General features: G+C 42.3%; 1 long non-coding RNA gene across 1 annotated transcript in view; it reads right to left on the bottom strand.

Moving 5' to 3' along the window:
• Nucleotides 1–1090: 1090 nt before the first annotated feature.
• LOC129695853 (uncharacterized) overlaps nt 1091–16667 on the bottom strand; it is a 79369-nt gene continuing 63792 nt past the window's right edge. Inside the window, exons 3-5 of the long non-coding RNA XR_008723238.1 lie at nt 7410–7653; nt 6859–6924; nt 1091–3853 (exon numbers count right to left, since the gene is read on the bottom strand). This is a non-coding gene — a long non-coding RNA (uncharacterized LOC129695853). The remainder of the gene's footprint in view (nt 3854–6858; nt 6925–7409; nt 7654–16667) is intronic.

Raw genomic sequence — 16667 nt, 5'->3', positions numbered from 1 at the left:
TGTATAACAGGGAGAGAAACTTGACTTAATAAGTCTAAACTGAAGTAAGCAGGTATTGGCAATTATGTGGCTTGATCAATTACCTTGTACAGCTCTTCCATTTTAATAGGTGGCCAGAGCGGTCAATGAGATTAAACAAACGCTCCAGAAAGGAATAAAGAATCAATCACCAGTAATCATTGCTTGGTAAAATTATTGAAAAATTATGCAAATTCTGCCATTTGTGTCATCATATATTTCCCAAAAGAACTCGGATGAAACAAGAGGAAATACTAAAATAATCATAAAAAAAAATAATGACCATAATTATGGCAAAATAGTGCATTTATTCTGAGTCCATGACCCATTTGTCTTTGATGTTGCTGGATAGATAAATCAGGATGAACAATGTAAATAAGATGGTGCAAATCAATCTGTGGGTCAAAGACAATGATTAAAACAAATATTCAATATATCTGGTTGGCTTTTACATGAGTTTAGAGTAAGTCCTTGAAACAGATGTTGCTCCACTCATCCTCTTCTGAGTGCATGTTACAGTTTAGTGTATGTGTGAAGCACTTTGATCTTGTATTAACACTAAACCCTTGCATCTGGACATTTTCTGTGGTGAATATCTACAAAAAGGAAATTAAAAGCCTGCAGATGGTTACGTCTACAGTTTCCCAATAGTTGCAATGGATGTACTGTAAAGTCATGGAAAGTGTCGGGCTTCGGGATGGGCGCAGTCAGTGGTTGGGTGTTTCTGAGACTGGTAGCACCAATGGGATGGAGCTTCCCAGACGAAAGAGCCAATGATGGGGCATGTTTGTGACTAGCCAATGGGAGGAAGTGTCTGGAAATAGAAGAGCCAATTGGAGGGCATATCTGAGACTAGCAGAGCCAACAGGAAGCATCATTTGAGACTGGCCAGGCCAACAATTCCCTGAAAGTGGAATCTCATGTAGATAGGGTGGTAAAGAAAGCTTTTGGTGTGCTGGCCTTTATAAATCAGAGCATTGAGTATAGAAGTTGGGATGTAATGTTAAAATTGTACAAGGTATTGGTGAGGCAATGGGGTACAATCTGGAGTATGAGGCAATCTGGAGTATGGTGTACAATTTTTGGTCGCCTAATTATAGGAAGGATGTCAACAAAATAGAGAGAGTACAGAGGAGATTTACTAGAATGTTGCCTGGGTTTCAGCAACTAAGTTACAGAGAAAGGTTGAACAAGTTAGGGCTTTATTCTTTGGAGCGCAGAAGGTTAAGGGGGGACTTCTTTATCTTAAGATAGAGGTCTTTTAAATGATGAGAGGGATAGACAGAGTTGACATGGAAAAGCTTTTCCCACTGAGAGGAGGGAAGATGCAAACAAGGGGACATGACTTGAGAATTAAGGGACAGAAGTTTAGGGGTAACATGAGGGGGAACTTCTTTACTCAGAGAGTGGTGGCTGTGTGGAACGAGCTTCCAGTGAAGGTGGTGGAGGCAGGTTCGTTTTTATCATTTAAAAATAAATTGGATAGTTATATGGACGAGAAAGGAATGGAGGGTTATGGTCTGAGCGCAGGTATATAGGACTAGGGGAGAATACGTGTTCGGCACGGACTAGAAGGGTCGAGATGGCCTGTTTCCGTGCTGTAATTGTTATATGGTTATATGGTTATATATAAGATGGTGTATCCAGCACTGGCTGGGCCAATTGGAGGGGATGTCTGGGACTGGTGGGGTCATTGAATGGGGACATCAAATTGGGGCGAAGGATTCAGTTAATTGCAAACTGGTCCAGAGTTTAGGAGATTAGTGGTGACGGGTGTTTAGGAGATGGGAGTTTGGGAATTGGGATTGGTGGGGGTTGATTGAAGCGGTTGCAGAGAGCTTTACAGAGGGGTTGCATATGAGGGTGGTTTGGGAGGAAAGGAGAAAAGTAAGGATGTACCTACCTAGCTGATGGCCCAGAGTAGAGTTGCAGCCGTCAAACAGTGGGTCCTCCAAAGGCAATGCGGTCTCAATTCCCTTGCAAAACAACTTAAGTGTTACATGGTAAATTATATCATGCTATCATTTTGCTCACGTCCAATGTGGCAGTCACACTGAAGCGCAAAGTGACAATGAAATTGGAATGTTTATGGGGTACGGTTACATTGTGGGTGTGGTGAGATTTTCTAGATATTTCTGGCTGTCTGTTATACGTTAAATCGACTCTTCTGGTGATGGATTGGTTGCATAGAATTTTACAGATCTGGATATTTTAATTGTGTCCTACTGATTGCTATGTTGGTGAAGGTGTCAGCATAAGTGTAGGTGAAACCCATTAAAACTAGGTACGGAAAGCAGGTTATAAAATCTCCCCCTTAACCTTATCCAGCCAAGCATTATTTCCGTATTAGGAAGGAATTTTCCACTAACTTTGTTTAAAAGGTCATCTTTTTGGATGTTAGCTACTAACTAGATGCTTTATGTGCTTCCACAGAGTTTGATATTTTCTAGAAATGTTTAAACTTGCTAAAGTCTACAGTGCAGTATATATTTTGGACTTTAATTGAAGGATTTGTACCAACAGGCCTTTTGCACGTCAGTTTCTATCAGGCACATATGGATTTGTAGTCTGTCATTAAGAGTCAAGAGTCAATTTAATTGTCATTTTAATTGTCATTTGGACCCCTAGAGGTCCAAACGAAATGCCGTTTCTGCGCCCATACATTACACACAAATAGACCCCAGACACAACATAATTACAATTTTACATAAACATCCATCACATAGCTGTGATGGAAGGCCAAAAAAAACTTTGCCATTCTCCTTCAGTGCAATGCAACAGGGAAAATGAGGAGAGGGTATGCGGAGTGCGAGGGGAAGAGAAGGAGTGGGAGAAACCTACTAAGCAAAAATTAGGGTGGCACGGTGACGCAGTGCATGAGTTGCTGCCTTACAGCGCCAGAGACTCGGGTTGAATCCTAACTATGGGTACTGTCTGTGCGGAGTTTGTATGTTCTCCCTATGACCGCATGGGTTTTCTCCGGGTGCTCCGGTTTCCTCTAACACTCCAGAGATGTACTGGTTGTATGTTAATTGGCTTCAGTAAGAATTGTAAATTGCCCCTAGGGTGTAGAATAGTGCTAGTGTATGGGGTGATTGCTGATCGGCGCAGACTTGGTGGGCCAAAGGGCTTGTTTCTATGCTGTATCTCTAAACTTCACTAAAACTAATTGGCTATTATTGGCCAGGGTGTTCAGGGACCATTTCATTAGCTTCAAAATCATTGAAGAAGGGTGTGCCCCAATTCAATGAGAACATCGTCACTGAAAGTGACACCGCCTGGAATCACAGTAAATATTGCTTTACTGGTGACTATCAGGGCCTATTTGCTTCAAAGGTTTCAAAGGTCTTTTATTGTCACGTGTACCAATTAAGGTACAGTGATATTCATATTACCATACAGTCATAACTAAAAAAAGTGACAAGACACACAACTATATAAACGTTAACATAAACATCCACCACAGCAGATTCCCCACATTCCTCAATGTGATGGAAGGCAATAAAGCCTATCCTTCTTCTAATCCTAATTTTTCTCCCGCGGTCGGGGCAGTCAAACAATCCGACAAGGCGATCGAAGAATCCGCGTCGGGTCGATCGAAGCTCCCGTGTTGGGGCGGTCGAAGCTCCTGCGGCTCGGAGCTCCCGAAGCCGGTGTCCAACCAGAAACCGTGAGCTCCACGATGTTAAAGTCCGCAGGCTCCCACGGTTGGAGCTCCAAGGTCGATCCCTTGCAAAGGGATTGCAAGTTCCATGATGTTAAGTCCCGCAGGCTCCCACTGTTGGAGCTCCTGAAATTGGTCTCCAGCAAAGGCCGCCAACTCCTCAATGTTAGGCTGCAGTGCGGACGGAGATACGATACGGACAAAAAAATCACATCTCTGTTGAGGGAAGAAATTAAACGAAAGGATTCCCCCGCCCCACCCCCAACCCCCCCACACATAAAACCAGCTAAAGAACACTAAACCATTCCATTAACACATACTATAAAACAACAGAGAAGGAAGGGACAGACAGACTGTTGGTGAGGCAGCCATTGCTGGCGCTACCCAATGTAAGTGTTTATTATCTGGGTTCCATCTAAGTTAGAGTTGGAGACTTTTGCTCAAGCTCACATTTTGCCAATCTGTGCGTTTATTATCTGGGTTCCATCTAAGTTAGTGTTGGAGACTTTTTTTGCTTATCATGAGAACAACATCTCTGGCCAGATCCAAGACACGCTTGACATGGTCTGAGAAACACAAAGAATAGCAGATGCTGGAATCTTGTGTGCAACTCAAAGTGCTGGAGTAACTCAACAGGTCAGGCAGCATTTCTGGGGGGGCATGGACCAGGCAAGTTGCCCCATGGCTTAGGTGCCAATGACCAGGTCTATTACTTTGGTGACATTTCCATTCTACTCTTAAATGCACCACAATATTATTTTTGTAATGGTGTGTGTGTTCCGTTAAGGATTGATGTGACTAATTCTCACATTGAATTTATTGCTAAAATTGTTGGTTGCCCGTCACAGTGTTTTGTCCCTGTCTATATAGATTTTTATGAATTAAGCACATAGTTCATTAACTTGTTAGTTATTCTCCAGTGTCTTGGAGAGGGATATAGTGATATAAAGGCTATCTTCTGAAGACAGTTCAGAAATCTGGTGCACAGCCCTCCATTCCCTTCATCTTGGTGAACACGAATGAGTAATCATCATCAAGGAATAATCACCCAGTTCACCTGACTCCAGCCATAATTTTATTTGTTGTCCTTGAGTGGACTTTTCATTCCCTAGCTTTGCTCTTGTTTGTAGCCATTAGAGATATATTGCAAGTCCTTCTCAAGGTAACATATCTATCTTACTTTCTGAGGACAGCACCTTCAGTAACTTCCTCCACTGCCCTGCATGAAGGCTACTTATGGCCAGTTTCACCTTGTGCAAATCCAGCTTCCAAATCAACTACTGAGTGTCCTGCAGTTATTTTCTGAACTGTTGGCTGTGAGCATTAAACTGTGAGTGCTAAGTTGACTGAAAGCACTTCTTCAATTTCAATGTCATCGTACTTCCCATCCACTATCTGACCTTGATGTTGTTGGGGAGCTGTCGAAAGGAAAGCTTATTTTTTGAGGCCAAATGAAGTAAAAGCAGTTTCCAGATTTCAACAAGAAAGGCTGAGTCTTCCTGCTCTGGCCTTGCCTTCCTTGTGAATCTTGGCTTTCCACAGTCCTACATCATAGGGGATTTTTTTCCTGAAGGCCTCAGAATAAACCAAACCTCCATGAGGACTATGGGAACTTCTTCAACACGTAGCCCCGAAGTCTGCCCATAGCAGAAATCTACCTGGTATTACTATCATAGGTATTAGTCGAAATGCCATGAGCCCCACAAAATGTCCATTAATATGTTTAAAACGGATTGATGTATGAATTCAAATACTTAAATGCGGACTTTTAAAATAGTAGGTAATACATATAAAATACAGACTGGTTAGCAGCCTTCCAATGGACCATTGATAACTGCATTTAAGTGTTCTTCCATTCATAATATCAGTCATTGTTCTTAGTGAATAGAATATAGAGTCATAAAGACACAGCATGGGAATAAGACCTTTGTCCCAACTCGTCCATACCAACCAGGATGCCCCATTTAACTTGTCCATGTCTGACCCATCTCCCTCAACACCTTTTCTGACCATGTACGTTTCCAAATGTCTTTTGAATGCTATTATAGTACCTGCCTCATCTACCTCCTCTGGTAGCTTGTTCCATAGACCTACCACCGGCTGAGCAAGAAAGTTGCTCTCAGGTTCCTGTTAAATCTTTCCCCTCTCATCTTAAACCTATATCCTTTGCTTCTTGGCTTCCCTACCTGAGTAAAAAACTGTGCACCCTATCAATTCCTCTCATGATTTTATACACCTCCATAAGATTACCCCTGTGCTCCAAGGAATAAAGACCTAGCTTGCCCAATCTCTCCCTGTAGCTCTGGGTCTCAAGTCTTGGAAACATCTACATAAATGTTCTCTACACTGATTCCAGCTTAATGACATCCTTCCTATAGCAGGCTGACAAAAACTGAGCACAATATTCCAAATGCAACCTCACCAATGTCCTGCACAACTGTAATTACAATTGAAACTAATATGACATGGCAAGCAGTAAAGTTGTGGGATATATCCATGTTTCTATGTTTCTATCAGAATGCTTTGGTTGACTATAGTGCTACATAGAAACATAGAACTTTAGAAAATAGGTGCAGGAGTAGGCCATTCGGCCCTTCGAGCCTGTACCGCCATTCAATATGATCATGGCTGATCATCCAACTCAGTATCCCGTACCTGCCTTCTCTCCATACCTCCTGATCCCTTTAGTCACAAGGGCCACATCTAACTCCCTCTTAAATATAGCCAATGAACTGGCCTCAACTACCTTCTGTGGCAGAGAATTCCAGAGATTCCCCACTCTCTGTGTGAAAAATGTTTTTCTCATCTCGGTCCTAAAAGATTTCCCCTCTATCTTTAAACTGTGACCCCTTGTTCTGGACTTCCCCAACATCGGGAACACTCTTCCTGCATCTAGCCTGTTCAACCCCTTAAGAATTTTGTAAGTTTCTATAAGATCCCCCCTCAATCTTCTAAATTCTAGCGAGTACAAGCCGAGTCTTTCTTCATATGAAAGTGCTGACATCCCAGGAATCAATCTGGTGAACCTTCTCTGTACTCTCTCTATGGCAAGAATGTCTTTCCTCAGATTAGGAGACCAAAACTGTACGCTACATAAACACAAATTCTTCTTACGGAGATCTATTACATGTAAATGAACAATAGGTGTAAATCCAGCTTTAATGGTGAAAACTCACATACAGGGATGAGTTAATTAGGCCGCTGCACTCAGGAATTCTTTCTTCCCACTGTGATCCATTTCTCTATGAAGAGATTGAAATACATTGTTTTAGGTTCACCCTCGGGGTTAGATATATATAAATATATATTAAGCAATCAGTAACCTAATCTACCAGTCTAGTCCACAATCCAAAAGGGAATAGAAAGTTGCAGAAAAATTATATGCTGGAAAAATATTAATAAAGAAGTTAGAAGTGGAAGAATGTGTTAATGGAGTGTAAAAGAGTGAACAATGTTTCAGTCAAACTATATTGTACTGCCATGCAAGAAAGTCAAAAATGTAATTTTCCCATTAAAACGAAACAACTGTTCAGTGAATCTCTCCAATGAGTCACAGAGAAAAAAAAGTTGCTTGATCTCAGCCACATTGGCACTATAATTAATCTCAGGGGCATAGAACAGGACGAGAAACATCAGTACGAGTTCCTGCTCCTGATCATTTTCCACTGACTGTGAAATGTGGTCCTCTTGACATAGTGAATAATGCTTTATTAAAGCAAGCTCTTACCTACATCATAACTGTGCCCACACTTCAGACGAACTTCACTGGAAGTGGAACATCTCATGCGGTTCTGAAAAGTGCCATATGGAAGTATTTCTTTCCACTTCCACAGAAGGAAGAGCGCATGCTCCTGCAGAACGGTAGCAACCAGCCGAGCAGTTCCCCATTCAGGTGGACCAGGGTTAAAACCGCAGGCCGTGACCATTTGCTAATTTCTTTGCTGCTGGGTTCAGAGCAGAAGCGGGAGAAACTTAAAGGCAAAGAAATAATGAATTTGCTTTTACAATGTGCCTTTTACAACCTCAGTGGGCCAGAAAACACTTCACAGCAGATGGAGTAATTTTGAAATGTAATTGCTATTTTAATATAAGAAATGTGGTAGCCAAGTTTTCATTGCAAGCTCCCACAAATAGTAATCCACTTTAGTGATTTAAGTGATTTCCTGCTCTTCAACACATGGCACAACAGGCTTTATGCCCACTTCAGAGAGCAGAATGGAATTTGATTTAACATTTGAAGGACAACTTAATGCATTCTGTGCTTGCTTTGAGCAGTTGGCCAAGATGGCAATGACATCCATCCCATCAGGCTCTAGTGTGCCTGGTACACATTGATGATGCCGTGGTAGAGATTGTTGAAAGCTACAGGTTCTTTGGAATAAATATCACCTGCAATTTGTCCTGGACCAGCCATATCGAAGCAATTGCCAAGAAAGCACACCAATGCCTCTCCTTCCTTATAAGGCCACGATAGTTCGGCATGTCCCCGACAACCGTCATCAACTTCTACAGATGCGCTGTAGAAAGCATTTTATCAGGATACATGACAGCATTTTTGAGAACAGCTTCATTCAAGAGCACAATAAATGATAGAGAGTTGTGGATGCAACCCAGCCCATCACGCAACCAACCTCCCATCCTTTAACTGCATCTGCACTTCATACTGCCTCGGCAAGGCCACAAGGAGCAGTCCCACCTCAGTCACTTCCTCTGCTCCCCTCTCCCATCAGGCAAGATGTACATAAATTTGAAAATGCACACCTCTAGATTCAGGGACAGTTCCTTCCCAGGTGTTCTCAGGCAGCTGAACTGTCCTCTCACCAACTAGAGAGCAGTCCTGATCTCTTATCTACCTCATGGAAGACATTTGAACTATCTTTAATCAGACTTTTCTGTACTTCATCTTGCCCTAAACATCATACCTTTTATCCAGCATCTGTGCACTGTGGACAGCCTGATTGGAATCATGCATTATCATTTCAAGTCAACATCGTCAAGTTTATTCTTCACATACACATACGAGATGTGCAGTGAAATGAAAAGTGGCAATGCTCACGGAATTTGTGCAAAAAACAAACAATCAAACAAACAAACTACAAACAGAATGGAACAGAATCACATATTCTTTTACATATTACATATTGTAGGAGGAAGGAAAAAGGAAAAAAAAAAAAAACAGCAATTTAAAAAACAGTAGAGTGGTACAGAAAAGTTAGTCCTTGGAGAGGTAGGAGTTTACAGTCCTAATGGCCTCTGGGAAGAAACTCCTTCTCAACTTTTCCGTTCTCACAGCATGGCAATGGAGGCGTTTGCCTGACTGTAGCTGCTGGAACAGTCCGTTGCAGGGGTGGAAGGGGTCTCTCATGATCTTATTGGCTCTGGAGTTGCACCTCCTGATGTATAGTTCCTGCAGAGGGGCAAGTGAAGTTCCCATAGTGCGTTCAGCCGAACGCACTACTCTCTGAAGAGCCTTCTTGTCCTGGGCCGAGCAGTTCCCAAACCAAATCGTGATATTTCCGGACAAGATGCTTTCCACAGCCGCAGAGTAGAAGCACTGGAGGATCCTCAGAGACACTTCCTCAATTTCCACAATTACCTGAGGTGGTAAAAGCGCTGCCTTGCCTTACTCACGAGTGCTACAGCGTGTGATGTCCATGTCATATCCTGAGAGATGTGGACTCCCAGGTATTTAAAGCAGCTCACCCTATCCACAGTATCCCCATTTATCTTCAATGGTGTGTACGTCCTCGGATGATGTGCCCTCCTAAAGTCCACGATCAGCTCCTTAGTTTTTTTGATGTTCAAGAGGAGGCTGTTGTCCTGACACCAGAGTGCCAGATCAGCCACCTCCTCCCGGTAGGCCTTCTCATCGTTGTCTGAGATCAGGCCCACCACCACAGTGTCATAAGCAAACTTGATTATCGAGTTGGATCTGAACCTAGTCACACAGTCATGTGTGTACATGGAGTACAGTATGGGGCTGAGGTCGCAACCCTGGGGGGATCCTGTGCTCAGGGTGAGGGACTTCGATGTATTTCCCCCCTTCTTGACTCCCTGGGGCCTGGCGGTGAGAAAGTCCAGGACCCAGGCACCCAGGTGGAGATGGTCATTTGCCGGTTTTGCATTTCATTTAATTTGCCTGGTATATAGTCTTGCATACTCTTGGTAGTTCAATTTCAGCTGATAAGGAGGCCCTGTCTGTCTCTAAGCCCCATAATCGTGAGCAGCTCTTTAAAAAAAATTCTGCATAAATTTGGACAAAAAGCAAGTGTTCTACTATCACAAAGGCAAGTGATGCATAAGGCCTGTCACTCATTTGCACTTTCAGTTATTTCTCCAGGTTCAATTATATTTATTTTAAATAGAAAAAAAAATTGCATTTGGCACCAATTACAGTTGGTGGAGTGTGTAGCCTTGGTTCATTATCAGTTACCATGCAGTCTTACCCTCTCCTTTGGGCATATGCTATCACAGAACGCAAGTGTAACTCAACATGTAAAAATATGTAGATCAAAAAGTCTTTAAATTATGGTAACCAGGATTCCAAGATAATCTTCACCCTACCTACATTTTATATTAAAAAATCACACCGTCTTTACGTAAGCACAAAGATGAGACTGCTGCATGTGTTATGGAATGTAAGAAGATTTGAAGTATTCGAGCCTGAATGGTAACTTCTTCACACAAAGGGTGATGGGTGCATGGAACCAGCTGTCGGAGGAGGGAGTTGAGGCAGGGACTATCGCAATGTTTTACTACTCTACCGCTAAATATGTGTACTTTGAAGAGGTTCTCCTCCTCTCACCAACAGGAGTTCTGTGAGACCCTCTCACTACTCTCCCATTGTGATTCCTGTTGCTCCCCTTCCATTTGGAACAATTTAAATTGTTGGAACAGACCTTGCTAAACTTGCACATCCTATTTTCATTATCAGTAATTGTATCAGGAGTTATGGGGAGAAGGTAGGAGAAAGTGGTTAGGAAGGAGGATAGATCAGACATGATTGAATGGCGGAGTAGACTTGAAGGGCCGAATGGCTTAATTCTGCTTCTATCACATGACCTTACCTATATGTAGATTGGCTATTTCATACTAGCCAATTATAAATATTGCTATGTACTTCATATTATCAAGAGCCTGCTTACGCTGGTGGGAAATTAATAGCAGCTTGGAGATGTGATGACTGCAGATCCTTGCTGTATGTAGATTTAATAAATATGTGTTGTATCTTGACATGTGTTTGACTTGACTCATTACACTATATGTTACTAAAACTCTCATCTTGTCTTGTGTGCGGGTGCATGCGGGTGTGTCCATCATGCCCAGAATTACGCCAAAATGCTACCCGATAGCACTACAATATTTATACCACCTTACAGGGTTGGGTGTTTATGCGTGCTATTTTCGTGATATTTATTTTAGTTGTTTATCTTTTAATATTTTATCTTGTATGTATCGTTAGCTTTTAGAAATGTTTGAATGGTGCACTGACTGGCTGACATTGTTAAATTTCGTTGTACATGGTTCATGTTACAATGACAATAAAGAAACTATTCTATTCTATTGTCCTGTGGTGTGGTGTATCAAGTTTAGTTCAGATTGATGGTATATTTTAAAAGATATTCACATTTTGAACTTTACAAAACCCCACTTTGAGAAAAAGTTGCAGTGGCGGTTACAGCTATGACGTCACAATGGGATCTCATTTACATAAACTGCCCAGCAGCAGTGCTCCACTGTTACACTGTTAACAAAGACGGGACTGCCAGTGCAGTGAGAGATTTGTTACATTGTTGTAAGGAGAGGGAGGGCGTGGGGGAGGGGACAAGGAGAGGATTAATGTTTAGTTATTTAAACAGATGGAGGGGAGGTAGGGAGGGGAGAGGGGTAATGGAAGGAGGGAGGGAGTGACTGAGGGTAGGAGAAAGGAGAGGGAGGGAGATGTGAGGGGTAGTGGGGGATGGGAGAAGAGGAGGAGAGGTGAAAGAAGAGGGAGTGTGGAGGAGGGGGAGGGAGTGCTGGGAGATGAGGGGAAATGAGCCGCACCTGCGCAGTTGGGGGCTATGTGTGAGTGGTGGAATATTGCGTTGGGGGAACGGGTTGCGTTGGGGGAACGGGTGAGTGGTGGAATATTGTGTTGGGGAACGGGTTGCGTTGGGGGGCCAGACCTCCAATGTTACAGGGACCCAACGGGTCCCACTTGGTCTGGTGACCTTATCGGACTGTTTTCCCCATATCTTCATTATATTGGTTGAAGATAATATTCAAAAATCAGTATTCTCTTGATCTGAATTCTAATTCATGTTTTCAGAATCTTCATGTTATAAATTTCATTGCTTGGGAGCACAATTTAATAATACCTATATCATGACAGGAATCTGTCCACAATTAGAAGATCAGATAAATCAGGAAGATTTATGAGAATGTTGCCAGGTCCCGAGGGCCTAGTAACATAGAAAATAGGTGCTGGAGTAGGCCATTCGGCCCTTTGAGCCAGCACCACCATTCAAAATGATCATGGCTGATCATTGAAAATCAATACCCCGTTCCTGCTTTTTCCACATATCCCTTGATTCCTTTAGCCCTAAGAGCTAAATCTAATGCTTCTGTCCCACTTAGAAAACCTGAACGGAAACCTCTGGAGACTTTGCGCCCCACCCAAGGTTTCCGTGCAGTTCCCGGAGGTTCCCAGAGGTTTTTGCCAGTCTCCCTACCTGCTTCCACTATCTGCAACGTCCGACAACCACCTGCAACCTCCGGGAACCGCACGGAAACCTTGGGTGGGACGCACATCTCCAGAGGTTTCCGTTCAGTTTTCCTAAGTGGGACAGGGGCATAACTCTCTCTTGAAAACATTCAGTGAATTCGCCTCCACTGCATTCTGTGGCAGTGGATTCCACAGATTCACAACTCTCTGGGTGAAAAAGTTTTTCTTCATCTCAGTTCTAAATGGCCTACCCCTTATTCTTAAACTGCGTCTGAGCTCTGAGGATAGGTTGGGCAGGCTAGGACATTATTCCTTAGAGCGGTAGAGGCTGAGAGGTGATCATGTAGAGGAGTATTTAGTCATGGGGGGAATAGATAGGGTGAATGTGTGAATTATTCTTCACAAGGTAGAGAAACCAAGAACGAGGGCTTAGGTTTAAGGTGAGAGAGGAAAAATGTAATAGGAGGCTGAGGGACAAGTTTTTCATGCAAAGAATGGTGAGTATATGGAACAAGCTGTCAGAGGAAGTAGTTGAGGCAGATAAAATAACAATATTTCATTTGGACAGGTTCATGGATATGAAAGGTTTGATCCAAACGTGGGTAAATAGGACTAGGTTAAATGGTGGGCTGGACGAGTTTGACCAACTGGGTCTGTTTCTGTCCTCTGTAACTCTTATCTGCAGAGCTGAGGAGGGATCTAACATTTAACCGATTATACATGATTCAAATTATCACTTTAAAAATATTCTCTGACAGAAAACAACTCAATCAAATATGGTCAAGTTAAAGAAAAATCACTCTATAATCTTTGGAATCTATCCAAATTTAAACAGAAATCATTGCCAGCTGTTTCGTTTGGATTTAGTGCAGCTGGTGGAGGTCCAAGTTACCAAACTAAAATTCCTAAAGTAATTGTTCTTCAACAACCTCTGTGAAAATTCAAAGTAAAATGAAACCATTTAGCCACGTAATTTTTTGCTATGATTAATGTAACCAAGTTAAACAAATTGGGTCAAGATTTAAAAAAAAGGAAACTGATTAGCCATTGTTATTTAAATTTGTACATATTCTTTAGGAAGGCATACTATATTGGGGAGGAACATTTTTTTTTATCGGGTTAAGTTTTTGTTCTTAACTCTTCCAAGGCCGGATTGCATACATCCGAGTGCATCAGAAAGTTGGAGATTTTGTTAAAAGTTGAAAACTTGTCTCGTGATTATTTCAGTGCCATCACAATCCATTGAAACCTTCTGCATGTTTGTAAATTACAGCAGGAAATGGTACAAAGGGCCTTTTAGTTACAGTGCTTAAAATATAGAGCTATCGTTCAATACTTGCCATTGGAAAATAATTTTCATCAGTTTTTATACTGTAAAGAGTCTTAGCATATATGTTAACATATATTTCAGATGAATGTTTCTCATGAAAAAAAATAGAATAGCTTTTATGCTCTGTTCCTTACATAGGACTGATCACCAACCTTTTTATTAAAATGTTCACACAGCTCTAAATCAATTTATCTCGTAATCTAAAGACTGAAAGCAGAGGACCTGGTATAAATAATATTGGTGGTGACAATAACCATTGTATCAAAAGTGTTCTTTGACTTTAGTCGATTGACTAACTGCTCCCTAGGCTGCCCAATGTTTATAGGAAGTTCCAGAGTGAGTCTCTGCAGAGCTCTTAAACTAAGCATCTTGTCTGGAGTTCCTTGGAATGATCAATAAGACAATGTTCGCTGCACTGCACTTGTAAGTCCTCATCAAAAAATGTCGTCACGTTATTGAAACATGATTTAGGATGGACAATGCAGTGCTGATTATGGTGGATCCAAATTCTGGTGAATCCTATGCCTTAGAATCCCACCAGTGTTTTAGCAATCACCAATGGCCAAACTCACTGGTTTGTCATTCCTCATCTTGCCCCTGCAGCTCTACTGAAATACAGGTACAACATTAGCCACACTCCAGTCTTCTGCTACTCTCCCTTGGCCAAAGATGATGCTTATAAATCTGTCAATGCTTCACCAATTTCTTCCCTTGCTTTCCACAACATCCAAGAATATACTTGGTCAGGCCCAGGGAATATCCAGCTTACTATTCATCATGAGGTGCTGTAGGAGACTGGTGATGGCACATACTATCACCGCCAGCTTTGATCCCCTGCTGTTTTCGTGCCATTGTTAGAGGTCTACAGCGGACGTAATCTCCCTGGCCCTGAACTCGTCTCTGGAACACCAAGATAATAAAGACTCCAATGTTAGAACTATTTATTGGCTATTGCTCTGCCATCAACACCATAATCCCATCAAAACACATCTCCAAACTCCTGAACCTAGCAATCAGCAACCCTCTCTGCCATTGGAATCAAACTTCTGACCCATTGACGATAGGTGACACCACCTCCTCCACAATAACTCTAAACACCAATGCCCCACAAGGATGCCTTTTTGGTTCCAAATAACAATCCTTTTAGGCCTATGACTTTACGGCCACATTTGGCTCTAATTCCATCCACAAAGTTTGCAGATGACACCACTGTGGTGGGCTGAATCATGAACAATAATGAGACAGAGCACATGAAGGAGGTAGAGAACTTAGTGCCATGGTGTCAGGACAATAGGCTCCCTCAAAATATCCATGATGGAATAACTCGTTATTGACCAGGAAGTATGGTGAAGTACATGCCCCATTCAGCATCAATGGTGCAAATGTGGAAAGGGTTGAGGGCTTGGAGTTCCTTGGAGTTAATATTGACATTGAGCTGATTGTGGAAGGGGTAGGATGGGGACCCATAGTTTCGTTTATATCAATGGGTCGATGGTGGAGAGGGTCAAGAGCTTCAAATTCATTGGGGGGTGCATATCTCTGAAGAACTTTCCTGGTCCGAGAACACTGATGCTATTATAAAGAAAGCATATCAGCGCCTCTACTTCCTGAGAATATTACGGAGAGTTGATATGACACATGACAATAAACTCTCTTGAATCTTGAACCTTGACTCAAGTATGCCCTCTCTCTCCGTCTCTCCCCCACCCAAGTTATTGTATTAGCTTCAAAGCCATCTTGTTGAGCCTCATTGTCTGAAACTCATTCTCACCTGGGCCACAGCCAACAATGGCCTTTTCCCTTTATCACCGGTATTTTTTTGCATATCTTTCATTCATTTGTTCTATATCTCTCAATATCACCGTCTATATCTCTCATTTCCCTTTCCCCTGACTCTCAGTATTAAGAAGGGTCTCGACCTGAAGCATCACCTATTCCTTTTCTCCTGAGATGCTGCCTAACCCGCTGAGTTACTCCAGCTTTTTGTGTCTATCTATAGTCAAAGTCTTGTCCCACCCCAATCATTCCTTCTTTGCCCTGCTCCTGTCTGGTATTACCATACAAAAACTTGAAAGCACGAATCACCAGACTCGGGGATAGCTTCTTCCACATGGTTATCAGATTTCAGAACAGTCTTTTCATAAGCTAAGGTTACTGTTCGATTCACATCTATCACATTGTGCGCATTGGACATTGTCTAAGGAACTGATGTACTACAATCTGCTACAATGCTGTGAACTATATTGTGCTTTTGGTATCTTCCCCATTGCTCCTATTGTGCTTAAATTTGAACTGATTGTATCTACGTATGCTTGTATCTGATCTGTTTGGATAGCATGCAAAACGAAGCTTTTCACTGTACCTCAGTGCAAGTGACAATAATAATCCTAACTTAAATCTAAGCCTTCTTTGGAATCATTTTTACTCTATCCTGCTGTACAGCAGAATCAGATAAGTTGCCAGCAATTGGCTGCTGCTGCTATTTACACTGAGAGGCTATATCCACCAACAGAATCCCAAATTGTTTACTTGTTTAAGATAGGGTTAGCCACAGGGGACTCCTGGAATATCTGTCCACCTCTCCTAGATGTCATCTACCTGGCTGAACCTCTAGTGTGACTGCCTCTACACCATTTCTAACTTGTAAGCTCTTCAGTGTGTCCAGCTGCTGCTCGAACTGATCCAAGAGTAGCTGTAGCTGGACACAATACCTGGGAATGACGTTGCCAGGGTCACCTGACTTCTCCCTGATTTCCCACATTTTTTGATGGGAGGCCGTACCACTTCACTGACTGACATTGCTCCCCCAAAAAGTAAAACTGGATTAAAAGGAGGAAAACTTACTTTTTCCTGATCTCGTTGCTGCTCATCCTCCTCTGAAGCCGGAATTCACCAAAACCCTGCATTTGGATCTCAAAGCAACTCTTCTCAAAATGGTTGCTTCAAAA

The sequence above is a fragment of the Leucoraja erinacea genome, chromosome 3 (genome assembly GCF_028641065.1).
Source record: "Leucoraja erinacea ecotype New England chromosome 3, Leri_hhj_1, whole genome shotgun sequence".
NCBI lineage: Eukaryota > Metazoa > Chordata > Chondrichthyes > Rajiformes > Rajidae > Leucoraja > Leucoraja erinaceus.
This window is presented reverse-complemented; position numbering and strand designations above follow the sequence as displayed.